The following is a 27,393-nucleotide window of genomic DNA, read 5'->3' as shown; positions in this document are numbered from 1 at the left end:
CTCACGCTTCGAGCGCATCTTCCTCGACCATCTGCCTGAAGACATTCGACCGTTACTGTCCCAGGAGAGCTTTGTCGACCCTAGGAATGTCGCTCAAAAGGCTCAGGAGCTATGGCTCGAACGATTCCCGGAGGGCTCAGCAGTCCAACAGATTACGAGACACAGGCATGACCACGCCAAGCCTTCCTCTATCGCTGCAGTGGAACACCCAGCCCCTGCAGGGACCTCAAAGAGCATAGCGAGAAGCAAGTAATCGACTTCAGGCCTCTGCTTCTTCCACCAGTGCTGGGGAGCGAAGGCTCGGAAGTGTAGTCAGCCCTGCTCGTTCCAGGAAAACGAGCAGGCCAGCCGCTGTTAATGGCTGTGGCGGCTGGCCAAGAACACAGCCTTCTCTACTTGTTGGATTCAGTCAGCGGCCGACACTTCCTCGTCGACACCGGGGCCCAAATCAGCATCATCCCGGCCACGGCCATTGAGTCCCGGAACTGGCCTCCGTGCAGCCAATTCGACAAAGATCCGGACGTATGGACACAAGACCGCCCACTTCCAGATCGGCCAGTGGAAGTTCTCATGGAGGCTCACCGTTTTGTCCCTTCCAACCGCCATCCTAGGTTTCGACTTCCTCCTCGCTCACAGACTCCGAGTCGACATTCGAAGTAGGTAACTGGTAGATGCCTGTACCTTCCAATCCGTTCGCCTCAACGCCTCCTGCACACAGCAACCACAGATTGCCATGGTCAGCATGCCCAAGGACGAGTTTCAGCATATCCTGGACGAGTTCCCATCCCTCCTCAAGCCGTAGTTCTCCGCCGCCTCACCATGCCACGGGGTGTTTCATTACATCCCCACCCAAGGCCTGCCGGTCCATGCCAAGATACGTCGGTTCCCGCCGGATAAGCTCCAGATAGCGAAGGAAGAGTGCTTGCATCTGCAGGAGCTGGGGATCATTCGACGCTCCGATAGTCCTTGGGCCTCACCACTTCACCTGGTCCCGAAAGCCTCCGGCGGCTGGTGCCCCTGCGGATATTATCAATGGCTTAATGACACGATGGTACCTGACCGTTACCCGATCCCTCACATCCAGGACTTTACGGCCAACCTGCATGGTGCGAGGGTATTCTCCAAAGTGCGCGGGTATCACCAAATCCTGGTGCACCCTGAGGTCATACCCAAAACGGCCATCATCACCCCCTTCAGCTTGTTTGAGTTCCTACACATGCCGTTCGGGCTCAAGAACGCTGCCCAGACCTTATGGACTCAGTGGGCAGGGATTTGAATTTTGTATTCATTTACCTGGACGACATCCTTGTCACCAGCAGAGACCGGGCACAACACAAGTCTCATCTGCATACCCTCTTCTTCCGACTGCCCGACCAGGCTAACGATCAATCCGGCCATGTACCAGTTTAGGAAAGAGTCCATGCAGTTCCTGGGCCATACCATAATGCCCGAAGGAGCAAAAACATGCCGCTACGAATGTCACTGCAATCAGAGAGTTCACACGCCTGGGCAACCTCAAGGGACTACAGGAGTTTGCAGGTGAGGTCAATTTCTATAACCGCTTCATACCAGGCACTGCGCGCATTATGCAGCCGCTCTTCGCCCTCATCAGGGCCAAAGACACGACACTCGCCTGGACTCCAGAGGACATCAGGCATTCAAAGCCATGAAAGATGCCCACACAAAGGCTACCCTGCTCATCCACCCACGCACAAACCTGCATATGGCGCTCTCCGACGATGCCTCTGCCACAGCCATCAGCGCCATTCTGGAGCAGAGGAAACCACTGGCATTCTTTGCCTGCCAGAGCACAAGTATAGCGCTTCCGATCGGGAGTTGCTGGGCATGTGCCTGGCGGTGCCTCATTTCCACTATTTCTTGGAGGGAAGGCCTTTCACCATTTTTACCGACCACAAACCCCTCACTCAGGCACTCACTATGGCAAGAGATCCCTGGTCGGCCCGCCAACAGCGTCACCTCTCCTTCGTGTCAGAGTTCACCACCGACATTTGGCACAAGGTGGGGAAAGACAACGTGGTCGCCGATGCACTCTCATGACCGGTCATTTGCGTGCTAACACCTGGCCTCGACTTCGACCAGCTCGCCCGGGACCAGAAGTCTGACGAGGAGATGCGGGCTTTCAGGACTGCGGTTCCAGGACCTCCCGACTCCTCATGGTGAGGGCACCGTCCTGTGCGATGTCTCCATGTGTACCCTGCAACGTGGTTCCCCAGCAGTGGTGCAAGCATGTCTTCCACCATATCCATGACCCTTCCCACCCTTCCATCAGGTCCACGGTCCTGGCACTGGACGTTTCGTCTGGCACTGGCTTCGGAAGCAGATTGCGGACTGGGCCAGAACCTGCACCCATTGGCAGCTTTCCAAGGAACACAGGCACACCAGAACACCCATATAAGATTTTGAACATGTCCGGAAACAGTTCAGCAACATACATGTAGACATTGTCGGACCCTTGCCCATTTCCTGAGGTAACCGTTACCTTTTCACAGTGGTAGACCGCACCACTTGTTGTCCCGAGGCGATCCCGATGCCAGATGCCTCCATGGACTCCTGCTCCTGAGCACTTTTGAATGGTTGGGTTGCCCAGTTTGGTGTCCCAAACCACCTCACCAGTGATCAGAGTGCCCAGTTCACCTCTGCGCTCTGGGCACAACTCACCAACAGGCTGGGGATCGAGCTACATCACACCACAGCCTATCACCCACAGGCCAATGGGCTAGTCGAGCGATTGCACCGCCACCTTAAGTTGGCACTTATGGCCCGCCTCACTGGCCCCGACTGGGTGGACGAGCTGCCTTGAGTGCACCTGGACATCCGCTTGACACCCAAAGAAGACCTACAGGTGTCTTCAGCCGAGCTGGTCTACAGTGCACCACTAGCCTTACCCAGTGAGTTCGTCAAAGCACCTCACAACCCCCAGCAGTCACTGCAATGTCTACGTCCCCACCTCTGGGTCCAGTTGGACTCTTTCACACCCCCACCGCCACCCAGACACGGCACTCGGGCTTCTTACATCCCCAGTGAGCTGTACTCAGCAGAGTATGTTTTTATCAGGCAGGGCCCATCCACAGCACCTTTACAAAAACCATAAGAAGGGCCATACAAAGTCATCCAGCATTCAGGATCCACTTTCACACTGGACATCGGTGGTAAGAGGGAACTGTTTACTGTGGACAGGTTAAAGCCATCCCACCTCGACCCCACCGAACCAGTAGTTGTGGTCCAACCCAAGAAGCAACGCCGCCTGGCAGAAAAGGAGATTGGTGCCAGTTCTGTGGCGGTACACCATTAGGCAGGCGAACTGGCCCCATTTGACATGCACGCAGTCAAAATGGCGCCGTCGGGTCGGTTCCTCCCGACCTCGGCACCAGGCTCAGAAGCCCGCGCTTGTGGACCCACGTGACGCCCCGGTGATGTCGGGGCCCCCCAGCACGGTTCTCAGCCAGGTCCGGGCTGGGAATACAAGACCAGCCAGGCAGCCTGCAATAAATCAGTTTTTGTTCACTGAACTCAACCCGTCTGGTTGTGCGATCCGTCAGTTAGCAGTGTAGCCACTGCTACATATACACTATTTTGCAGCCTCAATATCAATACCTTATTGAAATAGCACTCAAAGGAATGCATACAGAAATTGACGTGGAAAATACTATATCAATGACAGAAAAAAGGATACACCAAAATTTATGTAATTTAGGAAATATACCAAAACTACAGATAAAATTGGACAGGAAAAGCAGTGGAATTCCTCTGATTACAATACAGGTCAACAAAACACTGTTAATGTCGCATTTTTAACTTTTATCTTCAGGAAGCTAGTTCGTTGTTTAAATTTAATATTACTTTACTGAAATGGAATATCCAATTTGTACATAATCCGTTAATATTATTGCCATAATCTCAGTAATATCATAACATTGGAAAAATGCCACTCTGAAAATGAGCTTCCATAGTCCTTGTCAACATTGTCCCCGAGCAGCTGCATAATGGAAGAATCTGATCTAAGGGTTGTTCCCAAAAATGTAATATGAATCAAAAATTAAATTCTGCTTGAAAAACATTCAGTGAAAAACACACTTTGGTCTTTCCAAAACTTGGTCTTCCAGCACAAGGAGAAGCCTATAACCATTCAAGCTGCAAGTGTATGCACCTTCTCTCAAATAGGCACACATTGAAATAAGGAGCATCTTGGAACAAATTTTCAGTGACCATAACTACTCTTCCCATTCTGCAGATCTGTCACAGTATTCTTGCACAGCAATGTGCAAGTACGACACACATTTTACATGTAGAATGATTTCTAGTACCACCAGCATTTTGAAGTGTTGTTAAACAACAAATCTGTGAGTCTGGAGACATAAGGGACTCCTGGAACCTGGAGTTAAATAAAATCTGCTGGAGGAAAGCAGCATCTGTGCGAATGGGGAAAGGGAGTTGAGAAAAGAAAATAATTGTTCATGTTTCAGGTCAAACCTCATAATCAAGATCGGTGAGACTATTCAGATAAATGTAAAGTCCAATTGGGCTTGCTTTCCTAACCTAGATACTTTGGCATATTTCTTTCCCCCAATTTTTAAAACAATTTTTTTTAAACTGTGGCCACTAGAGAAGGGCTGTCTGTAAAGGCATGAAGAGCGATGAGGAAAAGCGGACGCGCCAGCTGGAGAACAAGAGGAAATGGAGGAAGCAGATACAACAGAGCCAGTCGACCACAACTCATCATTCTGATCTTATCTGCAGTAAGTGTAGCAGAGACTGTCACACCAGAATGGGCCTTTTGAACCATTCCAGATGCTGCTATAAAGCCAACTGACTATGCATGATCCATTGTCTTCCGAGACAAAAGGATCCAACTATTTTTTAACTTTATTAATTTAACATTTTCTCTAATAATCTACTTCCTTATACAACTAAATAGTGATGATGTTTACACTTTTTTTGTCAGAATATCATCCACTGTGAAACTTCTCATGCTTTGGGTCATTAACTCTATGCTTTTATTTCATATTAGTTTGAAAAGGCATATTAAAATAGAACGAGTTTCAAAAGGGCATCAGTCATCCTGGTACCCAAGAAGAGTATTGTGAGCTGCCTCAACAACAACTGCCCAGTAGCACTAACTTCTAATGTGATGAAATGCTTTGAGAGGCTGGTCGAGGCCAGAATTAACACGTACCTAAGTAAAGATCTGGATCTACTGCAATTTGCCTATCGTCACAATCGCTCGATAGCAGATGCAATATCACTGGCTCTCAACTCATCTCTAGATCACCTCCAAAAAGCTCAGCCTTCAATACCATTATTCCCTCAGTGCTGGTCAAGAAGCAACAAACTTTAGCCTCTGTACTCAACTCTGCAACTGGATCCTTGACTTTCTCATTGGAAGACTACAGTCAGTACAAATTGGAAACAATGTATCCACCTCACTGATCATCAAAACAGGCACACCCCAAGAATGTGTGCTAAGACCACTGCTCTACTCATTAAACACCCATGACTGTGTGGCCAGGCACAATTCCAATGCCAACCACAGGCTTGCCGATGACACCACAGTTGTCGGCAGAATCACCAACATCAATGAAAAAGCATATAGAAGGGAAACAGATCAGCTTGTTAAATGCATTAACGATGACAACCTTGTCCTCAACATCAGCAAAACCATGGAGATGACGGTGAAATTCAGGAGGAACATGACCCATACCTCATCAACAGCTCAGTAGTGGAGAGGGTCAAGAACTTCAAATTCCTAGGATCTGTACTGGAATCTCCACATTGCTGCAATCACGAAGAAGACTCACCAGCGGCTATACTTTGTGTGGTATCTTCGTGTATGTCACCAAGGACTCTTGTAAACTTCTACAGGTGTACTGTGGAGAGCATTCTGGCTGGTTGCATCACTGCCTGGTATGGAGGCGCCAACTCTCAGGAAAAGAATAAACTCCAGAGGGTTGTTAACTCAGCCTGTGAATTACAGACACCAGACTTCATTCCATCGAGGACATCTTCATCAGGCGATATCTTAAAAAACCAGCCTCTATCCTCAAAGTCCCCCACCACCCAGGCCAGCTCTCTTCACTCTACTACCATTGGAAAAAAGGTAAAGATGAACATATTCAGTGGCACAAGGACAGCTTCTTCCCCACTGCCATTAGATTCCTGAATAATCAATGAACTAAAGACACGGCCTTACTTTTCGTGTATATTATAGTTATTATTATTTTATTTTTATGGTAATGTTGTAAGATGGTTATAATATGAAACACAAAACACCGATAATAAATTTTGATTCTGATTCACTTGGAAGCCCAAGGCAGTTTTGTGTGAGGCATTTCCAAAAACAATATTCTATTGCAAGCAAAGCTACGACAATAGTGTACAATAGATAGTGTTTGTAGTTGAAATTGATGCAAAGGCCTCTCCTCCACTATCTCAAGCTATTTTAGATAGTGGCTTCCATGAACAACAAAGATTTTGCTTTCTGAACATGGTGTATTTTCTGGATTTTGGGCTGCTGATCACAAAAAAAAAATCACCTTAAAATTTTCCTATCACATACCGATTTTTAGATATGAACTATTTTTGTGTTTTCCTGTCATAATTTAAGTCAGTGGTTCCCAAAGTTTTTCATGCTACCACCCCCTTGGCCTCCAGCCCACATCCTGAGCTCCCCCCATACAACGTCGCTGGGCAGGTCGCTGGGCAGGTTGCGGGGGTTAGTGGCAGTGCTGAGCAGGGTGGGGGGCTTGTGACGGTGCTGAGACGGAGGAAGTGATGCTAAAATAACATGGCACCACCGAGACCAACTCTCGTTAGAACGCCTTATGGCCTTTTAATTTGCTTATTACTGCCACCCCGAGTGTGGCAAGAAAATTACTGCATTGTCTTCTTCATTAAACATTGCTTCAAACTGAATAATAACAAGATGGAAGGTTTGGACTTCCGCCTTTTTACTCACCTCTCCCTTTGGGAATCACTGCTTTAAGTCTACATCCTGCATATTGACAAAATGCTTCATGTGTACTAAACCATGCAGTCCAATATGTCATTGAAAATTCATTTTCTGCATTCAGACTTAGACTTTTTCCCTTCTGATCTTTGTGAGTCAGTGACAAAGGTAGTGAAAGGTGTCACCAGGACATTATGACTATGGAAAAGTAGTATCAGGGCAACTGGAACCGACTATTGTTGGACACTGACACAAGACATCAGATGCTGTGTACAAACGAAAATCACCGTCAAAACATTTTTAGATCATTTGAATTACTGCAATGTGTCAGCATCATTATGCGATTAAACATGCTAAAACAATCAGTTAATATAATGTTTCTTCAACTTCCTACATGATACAGCAAATCTGAAATTATTTTTGTGTCCAACTTGAAGTTGTATATCATAATCACCATTTTTTTTTCCAGGAAGCAATGCTTTTGAAAAAAAATTATTGTCCAGTGTAAATTGAACAAGCATTTAGGGATAAGGCTGGGGAGCAATGGGGGCAGGAAAAAAGTGGAGAAACAATCACAGGGGAGAAACAATTATGGAGGGATAGAGGACTGGGGAGAAAATAGTGGGCTTTAGGAGTGAGATTGTCACCTGGACCCTCTATCAACAGCCCAGGGAAAGCTTTAAATAATGACAGAACAGGTCTCCATCCTACCATATGCAAGACCCAAAGTATAGCTTTTGCATAGATTATACCAAAAATGCATTGAATACCACTTTAAGTTCTTTGTGCCCCAGTCGGTAGACATTGCAAACTGAATGAAATACTGTATATTTTGGCATACAAGTCAAGTCGTAAAACCCAAAAAATTCTCTCAAAAAAGGTGGGAGGTTGTCTTATACACCGGATATACTTTTGAGACCTTAAATTCAGCTCAAAATCCAATCCATGCCAATTTGGTGTATGCCGGCCCATGAAAAGCAGATTCAGTGTATAGGTTGACCCTTGAAAAACCCTGACTGTGACAGATTTTCCTTGAGATTTTTATTGAAAACAACACATTTAATACATTCAAAATCACTCTCGCTATCATCGTCTGAGGCAAAGATGGTAACAAACATACATACTCTCACTGTTTAAGCAGTCACCTTATGGTTCCTAGTCTGTATCTGATGAAGTGGTTTTCTGCTTCATCGTCAGAGTCCCACAGTATATAATTTTCCATGTCATCAATTGCACAAGTGATGCCATAATATTTTAATGATTTTATCACAGTATCTAACTTTATCTCATACCTTGAGCACAAAGTTACACAGCATATCAAGTGATGCAGCAAGCATTGCCCCACCTTTAGTAAACAACTTTTCTGCACTCGACATCCCTGTATTCCATTCCTCGCGCACATGGACTTTGAATGACTTGTTCAAGTAGACATCGAAAGGTTGCAATACAAATGTCAAACCAATCGGGATAACTGGCATGTAGTGCTAATCTACTTTTAGTTTCCTCAGTTAAGTAGCTACAAAACACATCACAGACAAGCAAATTCCATTCTTTGCGTAAACTACCTGGTTGCCTGTTCCACACATTGCCTATCCATTGTTTTACACTAACCATCCTTTTTCTTGAAAATGTACAAAAATACCCATGAGGTATGCTATTTTAGGTTTAATTTTGCATTTGAAGATTACCATGGGTCTTAACTATGTCCCATCAGCCATGCATGATAACACCACAGTAAACCTGGTCCTTTCGAGGCCTGTACTTCTGGTTTGCACAGTTTTAACACCTTTCCAATTCACTGTTGTATTGCCTATCATGTCAAAATTCATGGGGGTTTCGTCCAAGTTTCCAATCACACTAATGTTTCTACTGGTTAAGTATAATAAACTGGTGAAAATTTACAACTTTATGATCAAAGTCTTTTGGTAGTTTCTGTTCAATTTTTGTTTCTTTGTTATAATACCAGATTTTTCCTGTTCATGAAACAGTTGCACCAGCCTGCTGTAGACTCAAACTCATCACTGAGGTCTGGGTATGACTTTGCCCATTGCAGTGCAAATGTCCATTCACATACCCATTCTGTGACATGGTTTTCCAACCCTGACCAACAAGTGATCGCTTCTCTCAATGAACATTGCCTTTTTGGTATTTTTCTTAGTCTTTTGTTTCTTCCTCCAATCTCTTACCAATTTCTTATATACATCAAAATTTCTTGCAGCAACACAGTTGTTGGTTTTCTTTGCTATTTCTATAACTTTCAATTTAAAACTCGCTTCATACTTTTATTGCGAGTTGCATTGTGTCGATGGACCCTCCATGGTCACCTCCAGCCAATGACCAGCAGATCAATCCATGCAATCTTTGGGAGTAGATTTCTTTGCTCTTTGGCTTGGCTTCGCGGACGAAGATTTATGGAGGGGGTAAAAAAAGTCCACGTCAGCTGCAGGCTCGTTTGTGGCTGACCAGTCCGATGCGGGACAGGCAGACACGATTGCAGCGGTTGCAAGGGAAAATTGGTTGGTTGGGGTTGGGTGTTGGGTTTTTCCTCCTTTGCCTTTTGTCAGTGAGGTGGGCTCTGCGGTCTTCTTCAAAGGAGGCTGCTGCCCGCCAAACTGTGAGGCGCCAAGATGCACGGTTTGAGGCGTTATCAGCCCACTGGCGGTGGTCAATGTGGCAGGCACCAAGAGATTTCTTTAGGCAGTCCTTGTACCTTTTCTTTGGTGCACCTCTGTCACGGTGGCCAGTGGAGAGCTCGCCATATAATACGATCTTGGGAAGGCGATGGTCCTCCATTCTGGAGACGTGACCCATCCAGCGCAGCTGGATCTTCAGCAGCGTGGACTCGATGCTGTCGACCTCTGCCATCTCGAGTACCTCGACGTTAGGGGTGTGAGCGCTTCAATGGATGTTGAGGATGGAGCGGAGACAACGCTGGTGGAAGCGTTCTAGGAGCCGTAGGTGGTGCCGGTAGAGGACCCATGATTCGGAGCCGAACAGGAGTGTGGGTATGACAACGGCTCTGTATACGCTTATCTTTGTGAGGTTTTTCAGTTGGTTGTTTTTCCAGACTCTTTTGTGTAGTCTTCCAAAGGCGCTATTTGCCTTGGCGAGTCTGTTGTCTATCTCATTGTCGATCCTTGCATCTGATGAAATGGTGCAGCCGAGATAGGTAAACTGGTTGACCGTTTTGAGTTTTGTGTGCCCGATGGAGATGTGGGGGGGCTGGTAGTCATGGTGGGGAGCTGGCTGATGGAGGACCTCAGTTTTCTTCAGATTTATATAACGGTCAATGGCCCATCTCAGGCATCGTGATCTTTGGGGGTCAACACACACCAATCAATGGGTCAACTCAGGCATCACGAAAATGGGAGTCAATTTGTATGCCAACTATATAGTAACTAAAATTTTCAAAAAGAAAGAGCTAAAAGACAAAAATATGCTTTACAAAACATATTTGTATCATTCATGATATTATAAGCCAAAACAGAGTGTCGTACATTTCTGAGAGCTAGATTTTCAAAATATCTTGTCACTGAATCAAGCTAAGAGTTACAGAATCAAGATAAGAAACTTATAGGTGTATAATATACAAAATATAGGTTACCTCATATGAGTGGTCAGTTGGAGATCTGAGAAGGGCGAGTTAGGTCTACACCTAACAATTTCTGTTGACCGCTTAATGACATCGAACAACATTTAAGCAATCTTTAAGTATCATTAAAGAAAGTTAAGCATCTTAAAAGGACATTAAAATTGTTGAACATCATTAACCATCATTAAGACATTAAATATCATTAAGCCTGTTAATTTTTATACCAATATATTGTTATTAAGAATCAACCATTTAGAACATTACTTAAAGGCTTTTCCTAGAACAATAAAGAAGGTTACAAGATTTGTGTATTATAAATAAAGGATTTAAATTTCCAAAAAAATTATAAGAAACATAAAGAAAATAGAAAATGGGAAACAGAACATTATTAAAAGGATCAATGTGAATCTTAAGTAGTGGAGGGATGTGCAGAAGGAAATGATAATCTATTGTGCTTGAGCTCATATGACTACATAACTATTTCATAATTAGGGTGGTAAAATAAAATTAATTCTGGTCAATTTTGCAAAAGACACAAAAACAGGGAAAGCAAAAAAAAAAACCTCCATTGCATAGAACTGGCCATATTAATGCCTAATTAAATTATTATGCATAGCTCATTCTTCTGTAATTCTGTTTATCATGTGGGTGTGAAGCTTGATTAGGGCTAAACTAGATAGCCACTGAAAATAGGCATGGAGTTGCAATGAAAAACAACCTAACATCCATTCAATTTAACTCAGGTGTACAATATTGCTAATATGTTTTGCAGATGTATCATTATGAAATACAAAATATTTGTTCAATACCACAGCCAATTCCTTCATTTCTCATTGAAATTTACTCTGTCTCTATCTCAAGGCAACCCATGATAACTTTCCATCTTATTGGGATAGCTTTTGTTCTCTCTTTATCTTCAATCATTGAAAGGTAACACAAAACATCACAAAAGAGTAAATGTAGACATGCAAGTTCTGTCCTCATGTACAAGAAACAATGCTAGTAATTACTGCTTGTGCAATACTGAGATTGTGACCAATTGCACGATAAAAGTCTGCTTGCATTCAGCTTCTCCCTGACAATCTTAAAATGTAAGCAACTATCTACTAAATTCCAACCCTCTCCTTACCACAACTTCATCCTTGTGTCTTTTACTTTTCAAGTGTTAAATGGCAAGTAAGTGGAGGACATCAAGAGAAGAATAATGGTGAGCTCACATTTGAGCTTTGTTTCAGAGGACTCGTCATTTTTTTAGTGGGTTTAAAGGTGATGAAAAGCAAAGTCTGCTAGAAATATTTTTTTTACTGTCAATCACAATGCAAGAATTTAGCAGAAGCATGGCATGGGACTTAGCAGAGAACTTGCCGCCTTAATTTTCCAGAAAAGCTCACAATCAATGTTGTTCTCTTACTAACTCAAAATAATGATACATTCATATATATCGAGACATTCCCTCGATAGACGCATCAAATATCAAAATGTACTCGCCTCAGTGCCTGTCTTCTATGTGTCTTTAACTGTCCTAGTGCATCTTTACAGAGCTACCTCATAACATTCAAAGGTCATGAAATGGACCAAGAGTCAGTATCTGGTGATTCATGCCTCATCTTCTATTGCCTCACAAGCAGCTACCACCAACAGAATGAGTAAAAGATTTTTAAAAAGACATGATCTACTGTATCCCTGCTGGTTGAAAAAGAGTTTTCCACTTTTCAATTCTGGATCTATTACTTTGAGGTTATACAATATAAATTTTTATTTGAAATACTTTTTCAATATAATTTCTGTCTTTGCCAGGCAGTGAGTTCCAAACCTTTACCATCCTCCTTTTCCAACTTTTCTCTAATTCAGAGCTTCTCAACCTTTTTCTTTCCACTCACATACCACTTTAAGGAATCCCTATGCCATCAGTGCTCTGTGATTAGTCAGGGATTTCTTAAGGTGGTATGTGAGTGGGAAGAGAAGGTTGAAAACCACTGCTCTCGACCCAATTGTTACTGAAATATTTTGCTTGAGAAAAATTGTCATTGGCTCATTTCCTTTGGAGTTCTGAAACCGTGCGCATTATAAGTCAATTAGGTACGATTAAAACAGTGGTTTTCAAACTTTTTCTTTCCACCCACATACCACCTTAAGCAATCCCTGACTAATCGCAGAGCACCTATGGCATAGGCAATACTTAAAGGGGTATGTGAATGGAAAGAAAAAGGTTGAGAACCACTGCTCCAATCCTTTTATCAATTGTCTTGCTTCTATAATCCTGCCTTTCTAAAAAAAACACACCCAAGAGTGTTAGTGTTTTGAGTGAGTGAAGGAAAAAAAAATAAACACCAGCACTTCATGCAAAAAAATCTCAGGAGTCTTCTCTTAGTCAAGCATTTATGATTCTTTGCTCAGTTGGAGAATGGGAATTGTTTTAACTGTTTAATTAGCCATCTTCAAGAGTAATTATTTCTATAAATCAATAACGTAACGCATGTTTATATACCTATTGTGCACAGATTAGTCATAGCTGGATAAATGGTCAAACAGTGCACAAGAGGCAACACCTTTCATGTTAATTTGGTACATTACTCCATGATTTATTTCTTCATTATTAGTCATTTACATTGGTTCATCATGGACTAATTAAAATAAAACAAACTTGCAAATTAATTTCTAAAGTATTTCATAAATGTTGCTGAAAATTATTTCACAACTGACAAAATAGTTATTTGAAGTAACATTTCTGTTGTTTTCAGATTATTGAAGAACTCAAAAGTAATATTCTTCATGGTTCCAATGAACAAAGTACATATCTCCTACAGGCCTATTTTTCACTGCTGAAGATGTCTGGACATTTTGGATGCACTTTCCCATCCATTCATTCACGCATTTCTCAAGAGGAGTATTTCACTGCCAGCACCTATTGCTGTAATAACCTTTCCAGTTCACTATATCCATCAGGAGAGAAACCCTGCCATCCTAGCTCCTGACCACATGAGACTCCAGAGCCACCTCTTGGGACCTCCGAAATGGCCTAGGAAGCCACTTTATATCATTATATTCAAAGGTAGTTAGAAAAACTGTGACAAATCTATTTGCAATGAACCAGGCTTCAAACCCATAGACAGAAAAGTCTCATCCAGCCATGTCACTCTTGGTAAATCATCCTCACAAATATCTGGCAAATTGTTTCTAAATTGGGAGAACTGTTCAAAGAACAGTCTGACATAAAATTATACCTTCAAAACAATATGTCAGGCACTTTCCTTACAATCTCAGAACACTTTGATTCATCTACCATGACAACCAGTCAACGGTGGATGCCATAATGTTGGCCCTCCACTCTTCATTTGATCACCTGAACCACAACATCTGGCTGTTGTTCAATGAATACATCTCAGCATTTAACACTACCATACCAACAAAATCATCAATCTCAGAGATCTTCGACTCTGTTTTCTCTTTGCAATTGGATCCTTAACTTCCTCATTGGCAGACCCCAATCACCTTCTCTTTGCTGACAATCAACATCAGGCACCTCAAGGGTGCATACTTAGTCCTTTGCTCTACGCCATGATTATAGCACAAAGGGCCAATGAGACAGAGTCTATTTATCTACATTTATCATTCAATTGCATAATCATCACTGCGTTCTCCACCATCAGCATACTGGTGACTATCAATGATCAGAAAATTTGTTGAACTAGCCAAATAAATGGGCTGCTGCATCTACAAGAGTAGGTAAGATTTTGTATGCTGTGTAACCACTGACACACTTGCTGATAACTGTAAGACTTTACACAGAGTCTAATTGGGAGTATGGTGAACACTCTGCTTGCTTATATATGTTCAGCTCCAATAACTTTATAAATCACAATATACAGAAAAAAGAAGTCCACTTGATTAGCACCCCACCCATCAACATTCACTCCCTCTACCACTTGGGCACAAGGGCTACAGTATGAACAATCAAAAAATGTTAATCACCTAAATCAATCTAACAATGCTTCTTAAACCAAGAATCATTATCACCAAGTCAGACAAGTGCATCTGGGGACTCCACCACTTGCAGATTCTATTCCAAATTGCATAGCATCTCACTTGGAAACATTCCGTCATTGTCACCAGGCTTAAATACGAGATATCAAACATCAATAACATTGTGGGAGTACTTCAACAGAAGAGTACAGTAGTTCAAGTAAGGGGCTCAAAGGAATTAAAATTTCTGACTGATGTAATGATACTAAGTAGACTTGGCCTCTTACTGCTATGCTGCAGCAGCTATGCTTACCTGTGGGCTCACTACCATCTTCACTAAGGAAATTAGGGATGAGTAATGATGCCCGGATCCTGAATAATGAATTTTATAAAAACTTATTGTCTACAATCTTTATGCAACATTCACACTGCACTTTCTTAACACTGTTGAAAGGCAGCAAAGCCATTTCTGGCCTCAGATGTTCACAACTTTTATTATCAGATGATTTGCACAACAAAACAGGGCAATCAGGCTATAACACTTATTTTATGATCTGCTTGGTACCATTTTTCTTTGAAAATCAATCGTTTCCACAGTGCAGAAAAATTCTTGAAACAACATCAGATTGCTCTCTATTTATATGAGCAAAGCATTTTCTTTTAACTTTCCTTGATTTTTTTAAAATCTTTCAGCTACTCATTTGGAAATAAGGGGAAGATGAATTAGTTCAAGCACATTTGCTTTTCATTTATTTTGCTCTTTAGTTTGCCAGGTCTCTTGAATTTGAATGTTTTACTTTGCACTTGTTACATCAATTCATATTCTTAAGACCCCATGAATGAAATGAAATGACATACAATGAAAGGTAACCAAAAAGTATAATTACTATCTTGACATATACAATGTGGTCTTAAAAGAGAGATTTTAAATGCGCAAATGTTTTCCTTCCTGATGAAGGTAAGCAAAACTGTTTTCAAATTGAATAAAGTTTAAAAATAAGGAAAAAAATGCCATTAAATGGAAATAAATATTTCTGAAATAAATGGGTTGAGTTGTTTGAAAATAATCATTGTGAATTTGAAGTGTCAAACCTTCAGTTTCCTTTTGGAACTTTAATTGTTTAAAATACTTTGATAAAGATCTTAAGATACAAATTGATAAAACAATAATTTGTCATATGAAAGTGTGATAAAATAATTATTGCACCTATCAAAAAAAAGGCTTCATCTATAAGCTATTCTCTCTTTTCGAATTGCAATATACTTTAATGGTGTTAAATTTTCCTCAAAGAATAAGCAAAGTCATTAGATTAGACTAATGATTAGATCCATCAGATTAGAATCAGATAGCATTGTTGAAACCCTTGTTAAGGTATGTTGGGTAACAATTTATTAATTTTAGAAATGTTATAGTTTATCTGAGAGATGCCTTACAACTACATTAATTAAGTCATAGGCACTGCTTCTCAACTCATTCCAGTTTATATTACAAATTACACTGTAATTAGTCTTTAGAGCCAGTACATTACAGCCTTCAGGACTTATCAATTTCAGTTAACCAGTCTTTATAGCTTAATAATATGTAATCGGGTCTAATGAAAGATCATCAACTGTGATGTTAATTCAGTTTAGCTTTCTCCACAGTAGCTGCTGGGCCTGCTGGGTATTGGCGGAATTCTTTCATTCCTCAGATTTCTAACAACTGTTTGCTTTGTATATCAGTGCTAGCTTTGTATTTAATTTCTAGCACCAGTTCTTTTTTTCCCCCTTTTCTCTGTCCTCATTCATCTCTTTTTTTCAAATCTCAACCCAGATTTGCTGTGAATAACAAGCCCGAGGCATCCATTTTCAGCAGGTATCAATACCCTTTGTTTCATTCAGTCTCTTGTGTCTTCTCTTGATCAAATACCTTCTCTTTGTTCACTTCATTGTACTTTAAAGCATTTTCAAGGTCTAATTTTTACAATTTCTGATAAAAAGATCATCAACTGGAAACATCATTTCATTTCTCTCTATCAAAGCCATGAGCTTTGGTTTACATTTCAGATTTCCAACAGTTGCAGCTCTTAGTTCTTGAATCATTGAACATTATTGGCTGCTAATTTCAAATCACTCATGAAAACCAAGAGTTAAATCTCTGAAGTAGTTTAAGGCCCAAATACAACTTAATTTGACAGTGATGCAGGGGAAATTGCTGGGAAACGTTAAGAAACATTTCTGATTTTAACTCTTCATTCGATGAAGCAAATGATGAGTGAATTGAAATATTTTAGCGCAATTCAATGAAATGAGCTACATTTGAAACAATTCACAGTCTCCTCGAGTGAACTTTCTTCCAACTATTGTGATTTATTTGATTCTGTAGTTTAATTCAAATGTTTTATAATAAGTTTACAGATGAAAAATAACAAGTTCATTTATCAATGATGAACTGTGTGCATTATTTATTAAGTGTTTATCGATATAATAGGAAAAATAATTATTGAAAAGCTATTAATGATTTGCCTGAGAAAGGTTGAATTTTAGTTTTGGTAGTGAAGCTTTTATTTATAAGTTAATATTTTAACTTTGAGCACAATACCAGTAATTTTTTTTGTGGTACAAATGATCGAGCAACACAAGCCATCATACAGGAGGTGACAAATACTGCATCATAGACGTGGGATAAAAATGGATCTAAAATAAATATTTATAAAAGTGGAACAAAAAGTAATAATCCAAAATATATTGACATTATCATTCAAATATTGAATGATGCTGTTCATCAGAGAACTTAATTTATGAATTAATGACTTGCTAATCAATCTAATGTTGAACACATGAATCAACATTTAAATCTAGAGAGGAAACCTTTTCATGATTATTATAATAAATTAGTTGCAATGTGGTCACAAATCCATGTGCAGCTTTGTATTTTGTGTTGAAATAATTGGTAAAAATATATATTCACTACTCATCAGATCATAATTTTTGTTTCCTACCATTAAAATGCCATTACTAGAGTAGATATTATATATTTTAGTTTACCTTCTTTATTCTACTCACCCTCTGCCCAAAACAAAGATGAAATGGATATTGTATTCATAAATTATTTTTAAATACTACTTCCATTACTGAAGTAAAGGAACCAATGTTTTTGACCTTCAGCAAAACCTGCTCATTTTCCAGCCAAAAGAATCAACAGGACTTCCAAGGGATTCGGAACAAGGCAGATCTTTGCAATGATTTATGTTATATCAAATAGATAGGAAGCAATATTCTTATCTTTTACCTTCATTAGAGATAAAACACCCAATCACAGGAGAAGATTCAAAATGACACTGAATGATCTGATGAGTGGAGACAGTCTAACCGATTTAGACCTCATTGGACTCAACCACGTGTTGGGTTGGGACCAGGCCAGATGTCCTCTCAAAGAAGTCATTTTGTGTTTGGCTATGCCCCGCCAGTCCAGATCAGTCATTCAACCATGTGAGGATGACCCATCTGGCATCACAGTGATAGTTCAGGTTGGGTCAAGATTGGAATAAAAACACAAACACTTGGGTTAATGTCAAACCCAATTTTTCCCAAGCAGATCTTAACTCAGTGGAGCTAACAGCAAGAAAAAAAATTACCTTTGAACTTTTATTTAAAATAATCATTCAAGGATTTGGATTTGGGCTTCTCATTTAATTATTCATCCAAAAATACCCTTCATGGTATTGGTGGTGAGATGGCTTCTGGGAACACACCTGACTTTAAGGTGTGAGTATACCCAAAGAGTTCTAGGATTTTCCCCAGTGACAGTGAAGGAACAAAGTTATATTTCCAAATCATGCTGGTGTTTAGCTTAGAGGGCTACTTCTTGGTGGTGATGTTTCCATTCCTTTGCTACCCTTCTCTTTCTGGCCGGTAGAGGACATGAGTTTGAAAGAGGCTGTCTAAGGAGCTTTGGTACAACTTGTAGATCATACAAACTGCTGATACTGTGCATCTGTGATAGAATGAGTGAATGGTTGTGAATGGGATGCCTATTAAATGGGCTATTATGACCTGTATGGAGTCAAGAGTGTTGTTGGAGCAGCACTCATCCAGAAAAATGGAGAGTATCCCATCAAACTCATGAGTTGAGTGAGCCTAATAGATAGTGGACAGGCTGTGGGGAATTAGGTGAGTTTCTCCTTGCCTCAGGCCTGCTCTTATAGCCATGTTATTTATATGGCTACTTCAGTTCAATTTCTGGTCAACCATAACACTCAGGCATTGACGATGTCAGGGACTCAATGATGGCAATGCCTTTGATTGTCACAGGTGACAGCTGGATTTTCTCTTGTTGGACATCGTCATTGCCTGGCACTTGGGTGATGAAAATATTACCTATCTATCAGCACAGACATGGATTCTTCACTATCTAAGGAGTCTCAAATGGTGGTTGAATCCAGGGGATGTCATGTTGCTGTGAAGATTGAACTCCAGTAACAATCATCTTCCTCTGTGCAAAGTACAATTCCAACCAGTAGAGGTTTTCCTAGTTTTCCACAAATCCCAGTCTAACCAGGGTTCCTTAACATCATACTCCCAACAAATGCTACCTTGATTTCAAAGTCACTTACTCTCATTTCACCTCTGGAATTTGGCTCCTTCGTCCATCTTTAGATCAAGGCTGCAATGAGGTCAGGTGCTGACTGACTTTGCTGGAACCCAAACAGCACATGAGCAGGCTGTTGCTAAGCAAGTGCCGCTTGATAGCACCATTGATTTTTCTTTCCATCACTGCTGATAATAGAGAATAGACTAATGAGGCTGTAATTGGCCAGGTTGGGTAACTTTAATTGTTACTTTCAAAGATCTTTAGGCTTTGCAGTCTTCTTGAATACTGTTCACCATCAGAACAGAACACTCAAAAGTTTGCCAGAGCTGGATTAAGAAAAAGGAAAATTCTCCACAGGGCTCTTCCATTGAATCATGATTCAGCCATATCAGCAGAAGAGATACATGTGCATAAAACAACAATTGATTACACTTGTATTAAAATTCCCTCAGACATGTATCCTAGAGACATATTATTGAAATTCAAATAAAAAAAAACAATCTAATTGGTTACAAGAGGGAGTTGGAAGCTCATCCTCAAAATGAATAAGTATTTTTTAAGGGAGGAGGGAATGGATCTAACTTATTCAGAAAGCAAAATAATTACTGTATTATTAATGCTGCATTTGAGGCATTTTAAGAAAAAAAAAGTACACAGCAATTTATAGAGTTAACATATTGATAAAGATTTTGTTCCGTTTGAAACAAAACAAAAACAAATTTATTGTGTCTCTGAGCACTCAAAAATTCTTTACCATCTTTTGTGATAATTTTAGCTTTAGAAACACACATGTTAGGGGGTAGAGAATTCCCAATGCTAACCTATTATTACCACCATGGCACCTGACCTTACTCAAGTGCTCTGTGGTAACTTGATGTTTGCAGAGGATGAGAGATCAGCTATTTCACAGATGGAACATTAGGGGTGGTGGGTGGGGGGGGGGGGGGGGGGGTGTTGGTGGAGAGATGAGCGAAAGCACAGAGAAAAGAAGGCGCCTCTAATAGGCCCAGAAAAATAAATTACACAAATTTTGACTTGTGAATAATTAATTAAAAATACATTTGAACATATTTTGATTGGATCTTTGCAATCTCTTTTTGCATCATTGCAGTTCCACCACAGTTCAAAAGGCTGAAGCCTTCATCATCATGAATACTATGTATGATGTTCCTCAATACTATGTGTGGTTATATCTCCTGTTGTTGCTGATTCAGAAATGACAAGTTGCAAAAGCAGTCAGATATTTGTCCAGCAGCTTGGGCAGAGATTGAAAAGACTATGTGATATCTGAAAAACAACAAGGCTTTTAGAGGAGATGAGATACACAATGATGCAATAAATTTGGCAGACAATTTCTTCTGAAACAAATCTATGATCTCATCTTTATCTTGGAAGTATAGAGTAATCCAAGGGATATCAGGGACAACATAATCATGTCCATTTTCAAGAAAGGATGCTAGTATAATTGGTGAAAAATGAAAGCAGTCTCCTTCCTGTATGGCCATAGTGATAAACATTGCAAGGATTTTGAGCAGCAGCTTCATCACATTGGCAGAACTCCCAAAAAGAGTTGGAATATGAATTTTGTCCATTAAGAGACAGACATGTTAATAAATGTGTGACAAATCCAAGAAAAAAAAGGTTTTGTATCAACCATTTTTCAATGTCATAAATAATTTCATCACCTGTAAGCGATTCTTCTCAAATTTGGAGTCCCAAGAAGTTTGTTACCCCAGAATTTCTATAACCATACAGTATGGAAACAGGCCATCTCAGCCCTTCTAGTCTGCACCGAACCAAGTAGTCTCCTCTAGTGCCACCTACCTGCACCTTGCCCATAACCCTCCATTAACCTCCTATCCATCTACCTATCCAATTTTTCTTTAAATTACAAGATGGACCCCGCTGCCACTACTTCTCCCAGAAGCTCATTCCATGCAGCCACCACTTTGAGTGAAGAGGTTCTCCCTCGTTACTTCTAATCTTTTGCCCTTAACTCTTAACTCATGACCTTGTTTCAATCTCTCCTACCCTCAATGGAAAAAGCCTATCCACATCAACTCTAGCTACCTCCCTCATAATCTTAAATATCTCTATCCAATCCCCCCTCAACCTTCTATGCTCCAAGGAATAAAGATCTAATCTGCTCAATCTTTCTTTGTAATCTAGATTCTGAAACTCAGGTAACATTTTCGTAAATCTTCTCTGCATTCTCTTTACCTTGTTGATATCCTTCCTATAATTTGGTGACCAGAACTGGACACAGTGTTCCAAATTTGGCCTCACCAATGCCTTGAACAGTCTCAACATCATCTCCCTACTCCTGTATTCTATGCTTTGATTTATAAAGGCCAGCATACCAAAAGCCTTCTTTACCATCCTATCCACTTGAGATTCTTCCTTCAGAGAATGATGAACTGTTATTTCTAGATTTTTCTTCAATGCCCTCCCATTTACTACGTATGTCCTATTTTGATTATTCCTTCCAAAATGGAGCACTTCACACTTCTCAGCATTAAACTCTATCTGCCATCTTTCAGTCCACTCTTCTAAGCAATCCACATCCTTTTGCAATCTTTGAAAACCTTCTTCATTATCCATAATTCCACCTATTTTAGTATCATCCATGTATTTACTAATCCAATTTACCACCCCATCAACCAGATCATTACTGTGAATGACAAACAGCAAGGGACTCAATAAAGAATCTTGAGACACACTGCTTGTTACAGACCTCCAGCCTGACAAAGAATTATCCACTATGACTCTTCAGGATCTCCCTTCCAGCCACTGTTGAATCCATTTGACTATCTCAAAGTTAAAACCTAGCGCATGAACCTTCCTAACTAATCTTCCACGCGGAACCTTATCGAAGGTCTTACTGAAGTCCATATAGACAACATTCACTGCTTTCCCTTCATCAACATTTCTGGTCACCTCTTCAAAAAATTCAACAAAATTGGGCAAACATGACCTTCCACACACAAACCCATGTTGAGTATTGCTGATCAGACCCTGTCTCTCCAGATACATATATATATATATATATATATATATATTATCTCTAAGAGCGCTTTCCATGAACTTACCTACCACAGAGATCAAACTTAAAGGCCTATATTTGCTAGGCTTGCTCCTCGAACCCTTTGTAAACAAAGGAACCACATTAGCAATACGGCAATCCTCCTGCACTCTACCCATCTCTAATGACATTTGAAAAACCACTGTCAGAGCCGGTGCTATTTCCTCACTGATTTCACTCAAAGTCCTGGAGAAAATCCCGCCAGGACCTGGAGACTTATCCACCTTTATATAGTTTAAAATCTCCAGTACTTCCTCTTTCTTAATCACTACATTTTCCATAATTACCCTCTTTGCTTCCTTTACCAAATTAAGTGACTGCAGACTCCATCCCAGTACTGACAGGCCTTAAACATAACCCTTATCTCAATCTTCCTTTCTGTAACTCATCTATTACAAGATCTCTACTGGATGTAGTTGAATTAAACTTAAAATTGAAAGAGAAAATATTCAATTTTCATTGTCTCCAATCTTGAATAAAATCACCAGTAATTTATGCAGATTAGGCCAAGTTGCAAATCATTGTTAATTTCTTCACTGAAACATATATTAAATATATGTAACCAAAAGGTCCCATATCAGCTTTCTCTTAACATTTTTCTCCAGCAATCAATATGCAAGAGAAGATTGGTAATTTCCCATATCTTGGAAACCACCACAGCAAAGGCAGAAATCAAGATTAGAATTCACTATTGCCTCCAGGGCACAAAAAGAACCTTTGTTCAATTTCAAGAAATTTATGTCCAAGACCTCATAGCATCTTCTTTGCAACAGTAATCTCTATTCTTTTGTGTACATAGATAACCTGCATCAAGCAGCTCAAATCACTAAGAACTAAGAAACACATCACCACAAGTTCCCCAAATGTACTAACTTTGTTGTCAAATAAATGTCAATTCCCAAATTAAGGATGTCACCATCAAAATCTTTCTCCACTAACTGATGCCTGGACCAGATCATCTCCATACCTGATACTAGATTCCTGCAATTTGAACTCTGTTCTGACTTCAATCATGGCAAAAGATTCCCAGGAAGACTGAAAATATATTTGACGTATATTCTGAAAGCCTCCTTAATAAAATATGCTATTCTCTACAACTCACGGAAATCCATTTACCCAAAACCACTCATAGTAAAGATGTTATTGTGTCTCTGGGACAGCAACTCATAAAGGCCAATTGCAAAGAGGAAGTGGAGAATATCCCAAACAAATCATCCACCCACTCGATCAAGCACCAGCTATCTCAGCTCTGGTAAAGGTGGTGGATCGATCCCCATGGAAAAATTGAAAAAACTAGATACAAGTCAACTTCAATCCTGGAAAAATAAGATTTAAGTAGACAATTGTAAAAGCTGCAGAAGTTTCTGAAAGTCAAATATAATCATGCAACAGTTAAATACTAATATTTTGTCCAACTTTTTTAAATTGGAAATTTCATCTGTTCTCTCCAAAAAAACTACAGGTGCAGGACACTGAATAAAATACATTAAACAAAAGGATCATGAAGATAACACTTATAGATGGATCCTCACTTTCCTTTTGGATGCTAAAATGCAGGTCAAACAATCTGGCTGATAACAAAGTTGTGAGTTCCATTCAAGTGGCTAAATTGGAAGGAAGCCCCAGAGGCTTTCACTTATTTCTGTCCTAACCATCTTCAAAGAGTTCCATTTGTTATCCAGATAAGATCTTCAAGCATGAATGTTCCTGTGGAAGCTTTTCTACTCACAAATATAATTGCAAATCTTTTAACATTTTTCTTCTGCAACAAAATATTTAAAAATAAAATATGCAGTAAGAGGAATATTTATTGTCTATAAATCCAGGGCATCAAGCTCACTGGCCAATTCTTAATATTTATGGAGATAGCAATCCCACTTTGGAAATTGAAATCCAAAAAAGTGCAGATGCTGGAAATCTGAAATCAAGCCAAGAATGTGGAGACTTTTTTCCAATTCTGAAACATTAACTATGTTTTTTGTTCCACGAATGCTTCTTGACCCCCTGCTAGCACTTCTGTATTTTCTGCTTTGACAATGTTTCCAAGTGAAGATATTTCAAATAGACACCTCTTCATTAATATATTAGCTTTCCCTCTGTTATATGAAAGAAACAGAGATAGACAACAATGTGGATACAGGCATCGTTAGTGAATGCATATGTTTTGAATCTCCATCTGGGGTTAACTAAAATATATTAGCAGTCTGTCTCAATCTCAGGCAGTTTTTCAGGGAGAGGAAATGGAGCTTATGGCAAGGCCGGAAGACAATGTCATTAGTTCCTTTAATATTTTGATGCAGGTCATTTCAATGTTAGATGTTTCATAAACAATTTGGAGAAAGTGGAAGTTAAGGGAGAGAGGTTCATATATGGAAATTGATACTATATTTTGGATTATGATAGAGGTAATACATGGCTGAGAAATGGATCAAGTTATAAAAACATTTTGTTTTCATTTAAGAATATAAATCAGAATAAATGAAACCACATGATGAAATATAAAAATTTTGATTTTATTTCCAAAGCTCTGGGACCAAACCTAAACAAATGTTTACCTCATAAACAAATGTGCTATTAAGCTTGATGGGAATTGTTATCTTATATGAAGATGAACATTGGTTCTACAAGGAAATCAGTAGATTGGATGATCCTAAAAGCAACTTCCCACTTGTGCAAAACCTCTGTAGATAATCAGCCTTTAGTAATTAGTTTTATCTTCATAAATTATATTACTTTATATAAATAGAGTTTTATATTTAGGTTTACTAATATTTAAATGTTATTACAATCGGACTTGTCAGCCACAAACGAGCCTGCAGCTGACGTGGACTTTTTACCCCCTCCATAAATCTTTGTCCGCGAAGCCAAGCCAAAGAAAAAAGAAGACAATATGGATTGAGAATGAGCTTCCCATATCCTCAGCAACTTAATCACAATTTATTTACATATAGAAATCTGTGAATTTTTATTACTTTTTTGCCAGATAAAACTGCTGTCACCCAAACTTCATCATCCTTTAATTGTAATCACTGTATTGCTCCTTACTGAACAATCTCAGCCAATGTGCTGGAAAAACAAGAAGAAAACCATCCCATGCAATCACTCATTATTCAATATTGATCATCATGGGAATAAAATAGCAAAAGTGAAATACTTTCCTCACAATTTTAATTCAGATAGATTGATAGAAACAAACTTAAATAAGCAGTCAATCTTCTTTGGCTTGGCTTCGTGGACGAAGATTTATGGAGGGGGTAAAAAGTCCACGTCAGCTGCAGGCTCGTTTGTGGCTGACAAGTCCGATGCGGGACAGGCAGACACGATTGCAGCGGTTGCAGGGGAAAATTGGTGGGTTGGGGTTGGGTTTTGGGTTTTTCCTCCTTTGCCTTTTGTCAGTGAGGTGGGCTCTGCGGTCTTCTTCAAAGGAGGTTGCTGCCCGCCAAACTGTGAGGCGCCAAGATGCACGGTTTGAGGCGTTATCAGCCCACTGGCGGTGGTCAATGTGGCAGGCACCAAGAGATTTCTTTAGGCAGTCCTTGTACCTTTTCTTTGGTGCACCTCTGTCACGGTGGCCAGTGGAGAGCTCGCCATATAACACGATCTTGGGAAGGCGATGGTCCTCCATTCTGGAGACGTGACCCATCCAGCGCAGCTGGATCTTCAGCAGTGTGGACTCGATGCTGTCGACCTCTGCCATCTCGAGTACTTCGACGTTAGGGATGTAAGCGCTCCAATGGATGTTGAGGATGGAGCGGAGACAACGCTGGTGGAAGCGTTCTAGGAGCCGTAGGTGGTGCCGGTAGAGGACCCATGATTCGGAGCCGAACAGGAGTGTGGGTATGACAACGGCTCTGTATACGCTTATCTTTGTGAGGTTTTTCAGTTGGTTGTTTTTCCAGACTCTTTTGTGTAGTATTCCAAAGGCGCTATTTGCCTTGGCGAGTCTGTTGTCTATCTCATTGTCGATCCTTGCATCTGATGAAATGGTGCAGCCGAGATAGGTAAACTGGTTGACCGTTTTGAGTTTTGTGTGCCCGATGGAGATGTGGGGGGGCTGGTAATCATGGTGGGGAGCTGGCTGATGGAGGACCTCAGTTTTCTTCAGGCTGACATCCAGGCCAAACATTTTGGCAGTTTCCGCAAAGCAGGACGTCAAGCGCTGAAGAGCTGGCTCTGAATGGGCAACTAAAGCGGCATCGTCTGCAAAGAGTAGTTCACGGACAAGTTTCTCTTGTGTCTTGGTGTGAGCTTGCAGGCGCCTCAGATTGAAGAGACTGCCATCCGTGCGGTACTGGATGTAAACAGCGTCTTCATTGTTGGGGTCTTTCATGGCTTGGTTCAGCATCATGCTGAAGAAGATTGAAAAGAGGGTTGGTGCCAGAACACAGCCTTGCTTCACGCCATTGTTAATGGAGAAGGGTTCAGAGAGCTCATTGCTGTATCTGACCCGACCTTGTTGGTTTTCGTGCAGTTGGATAATCATGTTGAGGAACTTTGGGGGACATCCGATGCGCTCTAGTATTTGCCAAAGCCCTTTCCTGCTCACGGTGTCGAAGGCTTTGGTGAGGTCAACAAAGGTGATGTAGAGTCCTTTGTTTTGTTCTCTGCATTTTTCTTGGAGCTGTCTGAGGGCAAAGACCATGTCAGTAGTTCCTCTGTTTGCGCGAAAGCCGCACTGTGATTCTGGGAGAATATTCTCGGCGACACTAGGTATTATTCTATTTAGTAGAATCCTAGCGAAGATTTTGCCTGCAATGGAGAGCAACGTGATTCCCCTGTAGTTTGAGCAGTCTGATTTCTCGCCTTTGTTTTTGTACAGGGTGATGATGGTGGCATCACGAAGATCCTGAGGCAGTTTACCTTGGTCCCAACAAAGCTTGAAAAACTCATGCAGTTTGGCATGCAGAGTTTTGCCGCCAGCCTTCCAGACTTCTGGGGGGATTCCATCCATACCTGCTGCTTTGCCACTTTTCAGTTGTTCGATTGCCTTATATGTCTCATCCAGGGTGGGAACCTCATCCAGCTCTAGCCTTAGGGGCTGTTGAGGGAGCTGGAGCAGGGCGGAATCTTGGACTGAGCGGTTGGCACTGAAAAGAGATTGGAAGTGTTCTGACCATCGGTTGAAGATGGAGATCTTGTCGCTGAGGAGGACTTTGCCGTCTGAGCTGCGCAGCGGGCTTTGGACTTGGGGTGAGGGGCCGTACACAGCCTTTAGAGCC

At 40.8% G+C, this 27,393-nt stretch overlaps 1 protein-coding gene and 1 long non-coding RNA gene across 9 annotated transcripts in view; one reads left to right on the top strand and one right to left on the bottom strand.

The window, feature by feature from the left end:
• LOC138753571 (neuronal PAS domain-containing protein 3) overlaps nucleotides 1–27,393 on the bottom strand; it is a 1,142,342-nt gene that overhangs the window by 777,470 nt on the left and 337,479 nt on the right. The gene's annotated exons all lie outside the window — the stretch shown is intronic.
• LOC138753576 (uncharacterized) overlaps nucleotides 1–27,393 on the top strand; it is a 58,098-nt gene that overhangs the window by 11,174 nt on the left and 19,531 nt on the right. The window contains exon 3 of one of the 2 annotated variants that reach the window (XR_011351269.1): nucleotides 13,298–14,282. This is a non-coding gene — a long non-coding RNA (uncharacterized lncRNA). Of the gene's footprint in view, nucleotides 1–13,297; nucleotides 15,452–27,393 lie in introns of those variants that run through there. The other variant, XR_011351268.1, reaches the window with a different exon arrangement.

Source organism: Narcine bancroftii, chromosome 2 (assembly GCF_036971445.1).
Source record: "Narcine bancroftii isolate sNarBan1 chromosome 2, sNarBan1.hap1, whole genome shotgun sequence".
In the NCBI taxonomy this organism is placed as follows: domain Eukaryota; kingdom Metazoa; phylum Chordata; class Chondrichthyes; order Torpediniformes; family Narcinidae; genus Narcine; species Narcine bancroftii.
The sequence above is the reverse complement of the archived record's forward strand: the minus strand, read 5'-3'. Positions and strand labels throughout refer to the sequence as shown.